Source organism: Lacerta agilis, chromosome 13 (genome assembly GCF_009819535.1).
Source record: "Lacerta agilis isolate rLacAgi1 chromosome 13, rLacAgi1.pri, whole genome shotgun sequence".
In the NCBI taxonomy this organism is placed as follows: Eukaryota; Metazoa; Chordata; class Lepidosauria; order Squamata; family Lacertidae; genus Lacerta; species Lacerta agilis.
In genome coordinates, this window is record NC_046324.1 from 47,167,913 (window position 1) to 47,181,902 (window position 13,990).

At 48.5% G+C, this 13,990-nt stretch overlaps 1 non-coding gene across 1 annotated transcript; it reads left to right on the plus strand.

Annotated features, from left to right (window-relative positions):
• Positions 1-7,896: 7,896 nt before the first annotated feature.
• Positions 7,897-7,969, plus strand: TRNAQ-CUG. The gene has a single exon. It is a non-coding gene; the product is annotated as a tRNA-Gln (tRNA).
• Positions 7,970-13,990: the final 6,021 nt, after the last annotated feature.

The window sequence follows — 13,990 nt, forward strand, 5'->3', positions numbered from 1 at the left end:
GTTAGCCTTTGCAAAAAAAACAAAAACCAACACCCCGAAAACAGCAGCTGAGCCCAGGAAAAAAGAGCGAAGGAAGAAGGGCGCCCGTCTCTCTCGCCAAATAATCCAACTTCTCCCCAACGCCGGAAGGCGGCGAGGGAAGGGGGGGGGGAATCCTGCCGGGCCTCAGCACCAATCCGGAACGGAGCCCAGTCCTCCCGGTGCCTTGCAAAAGGCCTTCTCGCCGCTCCAGCCGCCTCCTCCTCCTCCTGCTCTCGGGCTGCCCATCCAAGGGGGAGGGAGGGAAGGAAGGAAGGAAGGAGGGGAAAGGAAACGCCTGGATTCCTCTCGCCCCTTTCTTCCCCTGTATTCTTCTTCTGCTGCTGCTGCTGCTGGTGGTTTATGGCTTGCAGGGGGGAATTTTGCATGCAAAAGCCACCCAGCCCCCGCGCTCTCGGCCTCTCTTTCCCCCCAGCTTTCCGCCCCCTTTCCCCTCTTTGCACCAAATGTTTGCAAGCAAAAAAAAAAAAGAAGAAGAGGAGGAGGAGGAGGAATTTAAAGGGGGGCGGGGAGCGGGGGAGGGAATCCTCACGCGCTCTCCGGGTTTAGGGGGAGGGGACACTCCTCCTCCTCTTCCCATTTAATTGACGTGGGGGGATATCCAATGGCAGGCCGCGAGTGGATGCTAACAAAAGGACACGCTGCCCAATCGAGAGAGAGGGAAAGAGGAAAGGGAAGGGTGTTTGGTGCGCAATGTGCAAAATGCATGCGACCCAAAAGCGGAGATGGGGGTGGAATTGGAGGCTGGGCTGTTTCCTTCCTCCCCCCCCCCCCTGCTTTAAATCAGGTTTGGTGGACGCGTGAGTTTGGCATCGGTGGTGGATTTATTTGCGCTTCCCGGACGCCGGTCCTTCCCTCGCCCACCCCCATGAAAAAGCAGCAGCATGATTTGGAGACTGAAAGCCCTTTTTGCCAAGGAGAAGGGCCCCCTTCATTGTTTCTTTCCTCTTGCAAACGGCGGTTCCTTCCTTCGCAACGAAATCGGGAAAGCCGTCCGCATTTGCAAAGCGCGCTTCTCGCGCGCACCTTTTGCGCAAAACGCCACGCTGCCTGGTTTCCGTCCTCGGTTTCACCCGAACCGCCCGTTGTTTGGTTGCTTGTTTCAAAACAAGTAAGAGTAGCGCAGTTGTTTGGCAGGAAGCCAAGCTCGAGTTCAAGGCCGCTCGCATCCGAGGGAGCACGGATGCGTGGTTTGCACGTCGGAAAGTGCCACACAGGATGAAGCGCGCCCGGCATCTGCGGGGAAGGGTGGCTCTTTGGTCACGGCTTCGCCCCAGGCGCGAAATAATCCCCGCTGTACAGGTAGATGCCTAGAAGGAAGGAAGGAGAAACAGAAGTATCCCTCACAGTTCCCTGTGCTTGTGTCACGTGCTGAATCATAATAAATAACAATAATACCCTTTTTTCACCAGCAGGTCCCCCAGTCCGGTTATACTACAGCAATTTCAAACTTACAAAAACAGTTATATTATATTGACAAGACCAGTGTGCGTCACTTGGTCAGAGAGGCAAATGGATGCTCTGGCTTTGTATAAAATTATCCCAAGTTTTCTCTGGAAGAAGAAACTCCATGCTGCTTAAATCTAAGGGGTATGCATATAAATGATTTAAAAAAAAAAAACACCCAAAAAAAACCCAGAAATCATTGAAAACGTTGGCTTCTTTGCATGATGGAAAAATATTATTTATTAGTTCTTAATTAAGAAGTGTTCAAACGTTTGTGTTGCCATTTATCAAGCACAGACGGGGAAATGTCCTGATAATGCTGATTTAAAAATGTGCTCTCTCTCCTTGGATGTTATCTGCAATACGTGTTTATGCAGAAGTAAATGCCACCAAGAAAGACATTTATGGACTTGAACATTTTAGGGAGCCGTTCTGTACCAAGTCCATCCAGTTCAGTAGCCCTACAGTGATCCTAATAAGGTAAAGGTAAAGGGACCCCTGACCATTAGGTCCAGTTGCGGACGACTCTGGGGTTGCGGCGCTCATCTCGCTTTACTGGCCGAGGGAGCCGGCGTACAGCTTCCCGGTCATGTAGCCAGCATGACTAAGCCGCTTCAGGCGAACCAGAGTAGCACACGGAAACGCCGTTTACCTTCCCGCCGGAGCGGTACCTATTTGTCTAATTGCACTTTTGACGTGCTTTCAAACTGCTAGGTGGGCAGGAGCTGGGACCAAGCAATGGGAGCTCACCCTGTCGCAGGGATTCAAACCACCGACCTTCTGGTCGACAAGCCCAAGGCTCTGTGGTTTAACCCACAGCGCCACCCGCGTCCCACGAGCTACCGCATTACAGTACCCTTAAATTGATGCATATGCTATATACCAGGAGTCCCCAAACTAAGGCCTGGGGGCCGGATGCGGCCCGATCGCCTTCTCAATCCGGCCCGCGGACAGTCCGAGAATCAGCATATTATTACATGCGTAGAATGTGTGCTTCTATTTAAAAGGCATCTCTGGGTTATTTGTGAGGCATAGGAATTTGTTTTTTTTCTTCTTCAAAATATAGTCCGCCCCCCCACAAGGTCTGAGGGACAGTGGACCCTGCTGAAAAAGTTTGCTGACCCCTGCTATATACACTTCAACCAAGCTTAACTGCCAAGACACTCATCGCTATCATTTCCCTCCCCTTTCTTCTCTGACTTACGCTGTGCATAAGATAGCTTTAAGGCACACTCTTTCCCTCAAAGAATTCTGGGAAGTGTAGTTTACCCCTCACAGAGTTCCCCTTCCCAGCAAGCCTGAACAAACTACAGCACCCAGAATTCTTTGAGGGGATGAAATGTGATTCAAGTGAGCTTTAAAGGCACAATGTGTATGTGGCCTTTATTTCTTTACATACATACATATATATAATTTCATTGAAAAAGAGATCTCACAGCTGCTTTCCAAAAAAGTACATTGAAACCAGACTTCTCCTTATACAATCGCTGCAAAATTTTGGGGGGTGACCCAGCGGAGGCCGTGCTGGATTCATTTCATCAGGACAACAGGTGCAGAACATGGAGGGGTGGGTTCCCCCCCCTTTCCCCAGCTCCCTTTCATCCAGTTCCCTCTGCCTGCTCCCAAGGGTGGCGGCTCTGGCTGGGGGCCAACGCTGCGAATTTGAAAGGCACCCTTTGTGCTCGCTTTGCCCCTTGGCTCATTAACCACCCCACGAGAGAGTGTTTCAGCCTTAAGGTCCAAGGTGCTTTCTTGGGAGGAGGGCTCTGCAAAAATTCCTTCCTGGGACGGCCGCTCCCTGCCCTGAGTTTGCTCTGCGCTATTATGACTCCCTCCTACATGACAAACACCCTCGGCCTGGAACCTCCTGTTTGCTTTAGTTTCGTGGATTGTTTTAACCGTGTGGCAAAGCACCAAGATCCACCCAAGGCTTAATTTCGAAAGTATATATAATCGGAGAGATGGAGAGGAAGGAAGGATGATGGAGGAGGAGGAAGAAGAAGAAGATATGCAGCCTGCTCTCCTGGAAGCATTTGCCCAAAAGCCAGGAGTGCACCCATACATTTAAAGCACATGCCCAAGAATCCTGGGAAATATAGTTTGTGAAGGGTGCTGGGAACTGTAGCTCTGGGAGGGAATAAATTGTCGTTCCCATGATTCTTTTGTGTGGGGTGGGTGTGCTTAAATGTACATTGCCTACGCAGCCCAGATGCATGTTGATGAGTTGTGATTAAGTCAGTGGGGAAATGGGAAGACACTTTGTACATGCTCAAAGGTATTTCCCACACCCTTCCAACGTTTCACAGGTGAAAGTAAAAGACATCACCCCCCCCCCACTCCCTCAGACAGCTTTTCTCATTCTCTTTCCTATTCATACCTGGCTAAATTTTATAGTGTCAAAGACTTCCACCAGTAGACTGCACAGTGGTAACTCGGAAGTCGAACGGAATCAGTTCCGGAAGTCCATTTGACTTCCAAAACATTCGGAAGTCAAGGCACAGGTTCTGATGGGCTGCAGGAAGCTCCTGCAGCCAATCGGAACCAACGGAACCCGCGTCGGACGTTCGGGTTCCAAACAACGTTCGCAAACTGGAACACTCACTTCCGGGTTTATGGCGTTCGGGAGCCAAAACGTTTGACTCGCAAGGCGATTGGGATCCAAGGTAAGGCTGTATGTTTTATTTATTCTGCCACAGTCTGTCCTTCACTGATGTCTAAAAAACATGATTTTGTTACATATTTAGGTATTAATATCCTGTTTCTCAAGTGGGGGGGGGGGGAGATCCTTCACAAAGTGGCTTGAAATATGACTAAACTATTTTAAAGCAATAAAAATGCTGACACATGATTTAATCTGTGTTTAGGAAAAGGTAAAGCGACCCCTGACCATTAGGTCCAGTCGTGTCCGACTCTGGGGTTGCGGCACTCATCTCGCGTTACTGGCCAAGGGAGCCGGTGTACAGCTTCCGGGTCATGTGGCTAGCATGACTAAGCCGCTTCTGGCAAAACCATAGTAGCGCCCGGAAACGCCGTTTACCTTCCCGCCGGAGCGGTACCTATTTATCTACTTGCACTTTGACGTGCTTTCGAACTGCTAGGTGGGCAGGAGCTGGGACCCAGCAACGGGAGCTTATCCCGTTGCGGGGATTCGAACCGCCGACCTTCCAATCGGCAAGCCCTAGGCTCAGTGGTTTAACCGTGGTTTAACCCACAGCGCCACAATAGCTTATTGTTTATTTTAATTATTAGTATTTGAGTGTTTTAAATAGCTTTTAAAAACTGTATTTATTTTTAATTATTCTTGTTTGTAAACTGCGCTGTTTTCCTTAGAATCAAGCGGAATGCAAGTTTTATGAAATAAAAGACTGGATCCTACGCCACTCCACCAAAAGATGAGGACTGCTACATCCTCCTCTAGATCTAGGAGGCGTGGGCAGGGTCAACATCCCAGTCTCCAGGTTCCAGGCTACATTTCCTTGCTGCGGATCCTGGCAGAAGACGCCGCCCTGTATCTCCCCGACACATCTTGCTAAAGCAATGCTGCTTGCCTTGTTTGATGCAGGGCCCAGAGACCTGCCCCAGCCAGCCAGCCAGCCTGCCTCCATATTGTCATAACGTTGGTAAATAAATATGAATAGAATTGTGGTTTGTTTGCAGCTGGGAGGGAGCTCTGTTGCATCAAAGGTGGCTTTGATCACCTCCACACCGTCTTAACCACCAGCGCCTGGCTGGGAGGCGGACATTTATTCTCCTGCACTGAAAGGCAAATAAACCCACAAAGGGGCAAGAAGATCGCTCCTGCTCAGAGTTCCTGGACCATTTATTTAAAAAAAAAAAATTGGCCCAAATAAAAAATCAAAGGCCAGCCCAGAAAAGCAGCCAGTGAGAAGCTTCAGCTTTAATTCATCTTATACATGTTTAAACACTATTTGAACTTTTTAATATTGTTTGTGGATGCTTTAAATTTGTTGTTTAAATTTTATTTTTAATTGGGCTGGTTTTTGCTGTCGTGGGATCCTTTGGGACGAAGAGCTAGATAGAAATTCAGTTAACAAACTAACAAACAATTTAACATGATGACTACCACAGGCAACGGCTAAACCCTTATATACCGGTAGCAAAATACACACCAAGCACTACATATTGTTGAATGTTACCTTCTGCTGAATGGTTTTGGTTCAGAATTATGACCGTTCTGTGTTCCAGATACATTTCATGCCATCCTACAGAAAGAGTCCCAGGGAGGGAGATAGACAGTCAAGCTAAAATTCATTGCAGTACACTGTACATAAATTCTAAATCGAAAGATTTTCCTTATTTGTTCCTTTAAAAAAAACCACACACCAATCTAGAAGCCTTTAGTAGCAGTACTAGTAAATAATATTAATATTAATACCCCGCCCATCTTGCTGGGTTTCCCCAGCCACTCTGAGTTGCTTCCAACAAAATATTAAAAATACAGTAAAACATTGGACACTGAAAACTTCCCTAAACAGGGCCTTCAGATGTCTTCTAAAAGTCAGATAGTTGTTTATTTCTTTAACATTTGATAGGAGGGCGTTCCACAGGGCGGGCGCCACTACCGAGAAGGCCCTCTGCCTGGTTAGGTATTTGCAACTGCAGGATACTATTGCTCCAGGGTGAAATTTGTATAATTTACCAAATAGTTCACCACCACCTGCTGTTCCTGGTGCAAGCATTTCCCAGTGTGTTGCTTTGATGGGTTAAGCATTTGTTTTATGATGGGCACACACAAGCCTGTTGCTCTGCATGACTGAGAGTTGTGTTCATAGCTTTCCTCCCTGTCCCTCGGGCTCATTAGGAAAGGGGGGGGGAGGAGGGGATAGCTCCTTTGGGTTGCAGGTTCGAGCCTTGCGTTGGGCAAAAGATTCCTGCATTGCAGGGGGCTGCACTAGATGACCCTCATCATCCCCTCTGATTCTGTGAGTGTGCATTTCCCTTGACCACTCTCTCCCCACTCCTCTGAAGAGCACAATATTTGGAAATCCTCAGCATGTGATTCAGTGGCACATGCAGGCACCCAAACATTGCATGCTCTAAACCCACCTGTGCATGCACACACACAATCTACTCCCATGTTCTTCAAACTTGGGTCCCCTGATGTGGGTGTACTACAAATCCCATCATCCTTGACCATTGGGCTAAGCTGGCTGTGCATGATAGGCATTGTACTCTACCTACATCTGGGGACCCAAGTCTGAAGAACAGCGATCTACTCCAACCAGGTACCTTCCAGATGTTTTGGACTGCAACCACGGGCCCCAGCCAGCATGGCCATGCTGCCTAAACCTGATGGGATTTGCGGTCCAAAAGATCTGGGGACCATGAGGTTGGCAATGGCTGATTTAGCTAGTGTGATCTTCTGCCCCCCCCCCCCCCCCGTTCTGGTCCACTTCAGCTGAGTCAGACCTACCACACAGGCCGGCACCAAGCGGGTGAGTCACCAAAACCACTTGCGTCCAGGAAATGAATTAAAGAAGCGTTTTTTTTTGAGAGGCAGGAGCTAAGCTGGGCTCCGCTGAAAGATCGTTTTTGCAACTCCTCAAACCCGCCCACCCCTCGTTTGTTTCTGTGCATGACTGATATTATTAACCATGAGATCGAGCATTGGGAGAGCAACTGTGTGTGTTCTAAGCACTTGGTGTGCATTGCTTGGCTGCAAGACTTACAACAACCCTTTCAGGTGGGACTGGAGCCCCCCCCCCCCGTGCTATGCAGCTTCCTACTTAAAGGAGAGGTGCATTTGCAAGTTTGGATCAGGTGGGCTGTCAGCTGGTCCAATTGTGCCCTCAAAGGGGAAGCGTGGAACTGGGTTATAAGCTCTTTCAAAACTCTCCTTCGGTGACAGAAGCACATAAGTGGTTCTCACAGGGTGTGATGTGCCACACTGGTGTGGCAGGAGAGCATGGCAAGTGTGGAGGGAAGAGTCAAGGGACAATCAATATTATATTTTGGGAATGATTCATGTTTTTATGCAGCTGTGTTGTTTTATACTTACTGGACGTCCCATGATCATATTATACAGTAGTTGTGTTCTATGTTATAAATCAATCACTGCTGAAGTTGCTTCTTTTATTTATATTTCAATAAAAAAACTGGAGTGGCGCAAGCAGATTTTTATTCTGAAAGTGTGGCTCAGAGAAAAAAAGCTTGAGAATCACTGATACCGAGAGAAGGTTTCGTGATTATTTATTTTAATCGTTGCATTTATCCCCCACCTTTTTCGCCAAGGAGCTCAGGTTGGCATGCATGGTTCTCCCCCTCATTTAATCCACACAACAACCCTGTGAGGTAGGTTAAGCTGAGAGACAGGGGCAGGGCCCCCAAGTTACCCAGTGAACTTCATGGTGAAGCGGGGATTTGAACCTTGGTCTCCCAAACAGGTTCCCCACCTGGATAGCTCAGTCGGTAGAGCAGGAGACTCTGAATCTCTTGGCCATGGGTTCTAGTCCCATATTGGGCAAAAGATTCCTGCATTGCAGGGGGTTGGACTAGATGACCCTCGGGGGGGTCCCTTCCAACTCTGATTCTATCCATGCCTTTGACCAGCCTTCCTCAACCTGGAACCCTCATGGGTCTGCAGCTACTCTCAGTCCCTGCTCTGTGCTGACTGGAGCTAATGGGGGCTAAACATCTGAAGGAGGTCAGTTTGTCCACCCCATCAGCTGATTCCCCTCTTTCCACTATGATTCCTTCAGCCCCTGCCAGCATGACCAGGGAAGGGTGATGGTCTCATTAGATAGTAAAATTCATGTTAATGAGCTGTTTTTTGGGGGGGAGCGTTTTATATAAAATGTAATAAACGGACATACATACATCTGAATAGCTTCAGTTTTGTCTTGTTTGTTTGTTTACTAAATTTGTACACTGAACTTCACCCAAAGAACTCAGCAGCGTTCGTGGCTTAAGAAGACAAAATACCTAATAAGAACAATAACGAAAGAAGCCGAGAGTTCCCTTCCACTGTCTGAACGTCTGCGTCTTTAAGCAGTGCCTGCTTCTTTGCCAACAAGATAAATGCCACTCGTAGAACTGTAGAATTGGAAGGGACCGTAAGGGTTTTCTAGTCCAACCCCCTGCAAATGCAGACATCGCAGCTAAAGAATCCCTGACGTGATAGTGATATACAGAAACAAGTTATTCTTCACATGCCTATCCTACCATTCCTCTAAGGAGCTTTGGGAGGCCGGAATGCACTCATTCAAAGCTCAGACTAATTGTCGTACAGGCAGGAAATGGACTTTGACTGTGTTCAATTATCATTAACCCACTGCTGTTTGGAAATGGTGCATCTCCGATGCCAGTAGCCACGGGCGGCAGTTTCTCGAGAAATCATTTTATCGCTGAATTTGCAGCTCCAGTCTAACTTACGTCAAACACAGGGTGGGAAAGGTTATCTACCTCCTCTTGCTGTTGCGTGTCACAAGAAGCAGGAGTGGTTGCAAAGATCCATATGCAAAGCAGGAAAGGGAGAAGCCTTCGTGACATTTTCCTGCTCCGGAAACCTCTGGTCACCCAGCCAGGCAGTCATGAACAATATGAAAGCCAATGTGGTGCAGTGGTTAGAGCAGTTGTTTCTCAAACTTGGGTCTCCGACTGTTGTTGGACTACAAATCCCATCACCCTTAGCTAGCAGGATCAGTGGTCAGGGATTATGGGAGTTGTAGTTCAACAACAGCTGGAGACTTAAGTTTGAGAAACACTGGATTAGAGCATCGGACTGGGACCTGGGAGAGACCAAGAGTTCAAATCTCCACCCAGTTGTAAAGCTCTCTGTGTGGACATAGGCCGGTCACTGCCTCTTAGCCAAACCTACCACACAGGGCTGTTGTGGAGATTAAATGAGGAAGGGGAGAATCATGTACGCCACCTTGAGGTCCTTGGAGGAAAAGGTGGAATGTGCATGCAATAAGCAAACAAACTGTCAAGTAACTGGATTCTGTTACAAGCAGAAGACTGGCATATGTAAAGAGAAATCAACAGGAGTTTTTCCCACCTACAGCAGGGGTGGGGGACATTTCTCAGCTTGAGGGCCTTCTGTGCCGCCTTCCGGGGGCCACAGGCAAAAGCAAGTGAACTTAATTCGTTCCGGAGGTCCATTCTTAACCTGAAACGTCTGAACTAGAGGTGTGCTTTCACTAATGGGGCCTCTTGCTGCTGCTGCTGCTGCACCGCCGGCACACGATTTCTGTTCTCATCCTGGGGCAAAGTTCTCAACTCGAGGTAACTCTTCCAGGTTAGCGGAGTTTGTAACCTGAGGCGCTTGTAACTTGAGGTACCAATGATGCAGTATGCTGTTTTCCACAGACACCCTTCTCAGTCACCCAAACAAGAGGCACGGTAAGAGTTTAAGGACTAATTGCAGCAAAACCACTCCAGGAGAGGGAAAAATCAGGGTTGGTGTGGAGCATGGTTGAGACTATGTGGCTGAGCAGGGGTTGAGCTCAGGGGGCAGTCCTGAGGGCCAGAGAGAAGCCTGGAGGGCCACATTTCAACCCCAAGCCTGAGGTTTTCCCCTAAAGCAGGAGCCCTACTCAGAGGCGGAGCTTCAAGCTCTGGTGGGGGGGGAGAGGAGAGCAGGCAGGGGCGTGGCTGGCATGTGTCCCAGGGGGCGTGGTGGGCCGCCTGCAGGGGCATGGTGCCCAGCGCAGGGGGGGGGGAGCCACGATGGCACCCCACCAGGATCATGCCACCGGGGGCCGTGTGCTCCCCCCACAACCCTGTTCCTCCGCCAGTGGCCCTACTTTGTCCCAGCTTTGCAGTTTACTCAACAGACATGTCAAATCCCGTCAGTTATCGGTGTTGCGTCTTCTTACCCCTACACTTCAGGTGAGCTTTGTTCTTTTTTAAAGAACAAAGACCGGGTGCCACATGTGCATTAATGCGCAGGGCCCAGAGGAAGGTGCATTTGTTCTGAAGGCACCCCTAAACCAACACGCATGTTGCAGCTTCTCTTCATGCAAAATTCTTATTATCAGATGTTTGCTGGCAGGGATATAATTCAGCCAATGCAGTTCCAGGTGTCTAATGTCATTTAAAAAACACTCTGCACAGCACTCTTTTGCCCTAGTGGATTACAGGAGTGCCAGCTTGGCCCAGCAACTGTGGGGCTGTGGGTGTCATGCAGCGTGCATGGCCCTGGCACCAAAATTTGTGGGTGCCTGGCCCCTTCATGGGGAATTCTGTGTGTGCTCAAGCACCCAGGTCCCTAGGGAGTTGGCACTTAAAGTGGATGATATTGGGAGCAACCTGAAGTTGGAACAGGTAAAATATGTTTTGAGAAAATGTAAGAACAGGCATGCAAAGTCTTCAGAGACTGTCTCCAATATTTTTTTTTTTGGGGGGGGGGTTCTTCATGGAGGAGAGAACATCTGAAGGCTGCAGAATAAGCACTTGCAATTAAAGAAAATGCAAAACAGCTGCACCCCTCAGGTGAATGGTGCTTATAACCACCTGAGCACTGGGGGGAAAGTGGCAGAGCCACCCTAGGGCACAGAAGCTACTCCCAATGAACTCACCGGGCCATGAATCATTCCCATTTAAGCATCACCTGCCTGAGCGATGCTAAAAGCTGCTGAGCTAAGACTTGGCCTCTGCAGCCAGACTTTTGCTACAGGGCTGCTGCCACCGCCAGCCGTATTAAAACACACCCTTCTATGCACAATGGCTGATGGCGAAAGGACACATTGCAGGTGCCTTGCAGCAACCTGAGAGAAGGGAACAAAATCGCAGCTGAGAGCAGCAGGACCAGCCAGTTCTGCATCTTGCAGTCGTGTATTTGCATGTGAGGTTCCAGCAAGTCTTGCATCTTTGTGACAAAAAGACGCCTCCTCCGTTTGGGCTAACGAGACGAGAGACTGGGGGGACCCAAGCCTGAGAGCCTGAGTTCGAAGCTGGTCTTTGAGACTCACGATGCAGGACCAAACAGAAGGTAGACTGGGGTATACTGGGAGACGTCTCACTGGCTTGCAGTAGGTCAGTGGTGGGGAGCCTCTCCCACCCGTTGACCTAATTAGTCTGGCAGGATCCTCATTAGGACTGTGAGGCGGCTTTATCCAAAGCACGTCCACTTGCCCCACACTTGAGGTTAGAGATGCCCCCCTACTCAGTCTCATCCGAGGATCCTGCCTCCTCAGCCCCAGATCAAGCCTGATCCAAGGTCTAGTGCAATGGCAGGGCCTCCAAGTAACCCTCAGCTGAGGAATCCTCAGGCTGAGACTCGTGTGACTTGCAGGTCCTGTTCTAGGCAGGCGTATACATGGGACATCCCTTTCCTCCCAGTAAACCCATATGATGGGTATCCTCATGGGGCAAGCGGAGTGCTTTGCCTGTGGATCTGAAGCTGTCATCTTTCCCTAGGGGTGATGGGAGCCTAGACACCCAACATGGAGGCCTCTGAGGATCATCTAGTCCAACCCCTTGGAATGCAGGCATATGCAGCTGTTCCATATGGGGATCGAACCTTTCTGCAGGAAGGGAGCCTCTGATCTGGTGACGGACTCATGCACGATGACCTGCATTTTGCAGAGGTACGTTCCTGCTTGCTTGCTTGCTTGTATCCATGATCTCTTTTTTACCACAAACCATTTGGGATAAATGAGCTCCTGTTGCATGAATAAGTCGATAGGTGGAGGCAGAGAGTAGACAGGGAACTGGATGGCTGTAGCCTAAGGTGGGCACTAGATGGCAGCAGAGTGAAACAGGCAGGAAAGGATGAGCTAAACAAGGAAGATTGTGGCAGGAACATTTATAATCATAGAGTTGTAGGGTTGGAAAGGACCAGCAAGGGCCATCTATTCCGCCCACTACCCCCAATGTTATGATGCTACAGATTATGGTCATGCAATGAATGACATACGATCACCACTGTGCATGCACAAACATAAAGGGTATACGATGCTTTGCACAGAAAAATTTAAATGTGTACTTAAAATGCAACTGTTGCTCCACTTAATATCCTTGTATGTGTGTCTTGAATTATTAAAACTATTGCATAAAACAATATTATAAAAACCCTCCTGCAGAGGTGTAAGTATGTATATAATCTCCTCTTGGAAACTTCGGATCTTATTTAGTTATGAAAATATTTGTATTCCACTATTCATTTAAGAAAATATGGAGCGGTTTACAACAATTATACATGAAACCATACAATAAAAACTGGATAAAAAGCTACATTTACAAAGCAGCTAACTGTTATGGAAAAATGTATTAAAAGTTGGCACAGAAGGTGCCCGCTGAATCTCTATTGGCAAGGAGTTCCACCGGACTGGAACGATGACACAAAAGGCTCAGTTTCTCTTTGTGGTCAATTGAGCCTCACCAACTTGGGGAAGGAAAAGCGATGCTCCTGCAGATGACCTCAGTGATCGAGCTGGGGTGTAAGGGTTCAAGTGATCACTGAGGTAGCCTGGACTCAAGCTGTTCAGAGCTTTGTAAATTAATGCAAGGACTTTGAATCTGGTTCAACAGCAGATGCGCAACCAGTGTAGATGCTTTAGATTTTCTGACGAGGCCCCACTCGTAATCCAAACTGGTATCTGTGGACCCTTAAGGCTGTGCACACACTATATATCTAAAGCACATTCAGCGCACTTCCCCCTCTCAAAAGGATTCTGGGATCTGCAGTTCACTGAGGATTGCTGGGAATCTTAACTCTGAGCATGGTAAACTACAGTGCCCGGGATTCTTTGGGGGGAAGAATGTGCCAGGAATGTGGTTTCCATGTATAGTGTGTACACGCAGCCCTTTTCTCACTTTAACCAGGCAAGGCGGAAGGTCCTTGGCATGAAGGTCTCAGGTCCAGCCCTGAGCATCACCAGTTACAAAGAGTGATGTAGCAGCCTGAAGTGGTGGAGTGCAGGTACAGATTTAGCATGAACAGGAAATAACCCTCGGAGGTTAGGTTGAAGGCTGCACAGAAAAGGAGGCTTAGAGCAGGAGTTTGAGGAGAACAGGAGGTGGGTACCATAGAGATGACCTGGGCAGGAAGGCTCTGGGCACGGGGAACAAAGAATGGATGTCACCTCTGCTGGTTGGAGTTCATCATTCCATAAGGGGGGGGGGGAAGCTGTGATAACCGAAGAGAGTCAGTATGTTTCTGAAGCACCAATTCCAAGAATCCCCTCTCTGTACAGACAGGGGTTATTGTCTCAGGATAATGACTTCTGTGTGGGGAAGGAAACGTATTAATCCCTGTGGACCCACTGTGTGGGTGAACAACTAAAGAATCAGCTATGTGCCTGGATTCAAAATGAGGGGCCTGCACACAAGAGAGCCCCCAGTAGGAAGAATATTAAACTCACAAAAGTTAAGCAGCACTGTGAAGCATTAAGAATATAGGTTGTTTGACCCTTCTGATCCCAATTTACAAGGCTCTCTTCTTTCTATGCCTTTTTCAAGGAACTAACCACACACTGCTAAGCAAGTTTAGAATGCTTTACTTACATATTAATAGGCCTGATACATGCGTTGTTCCATGCAG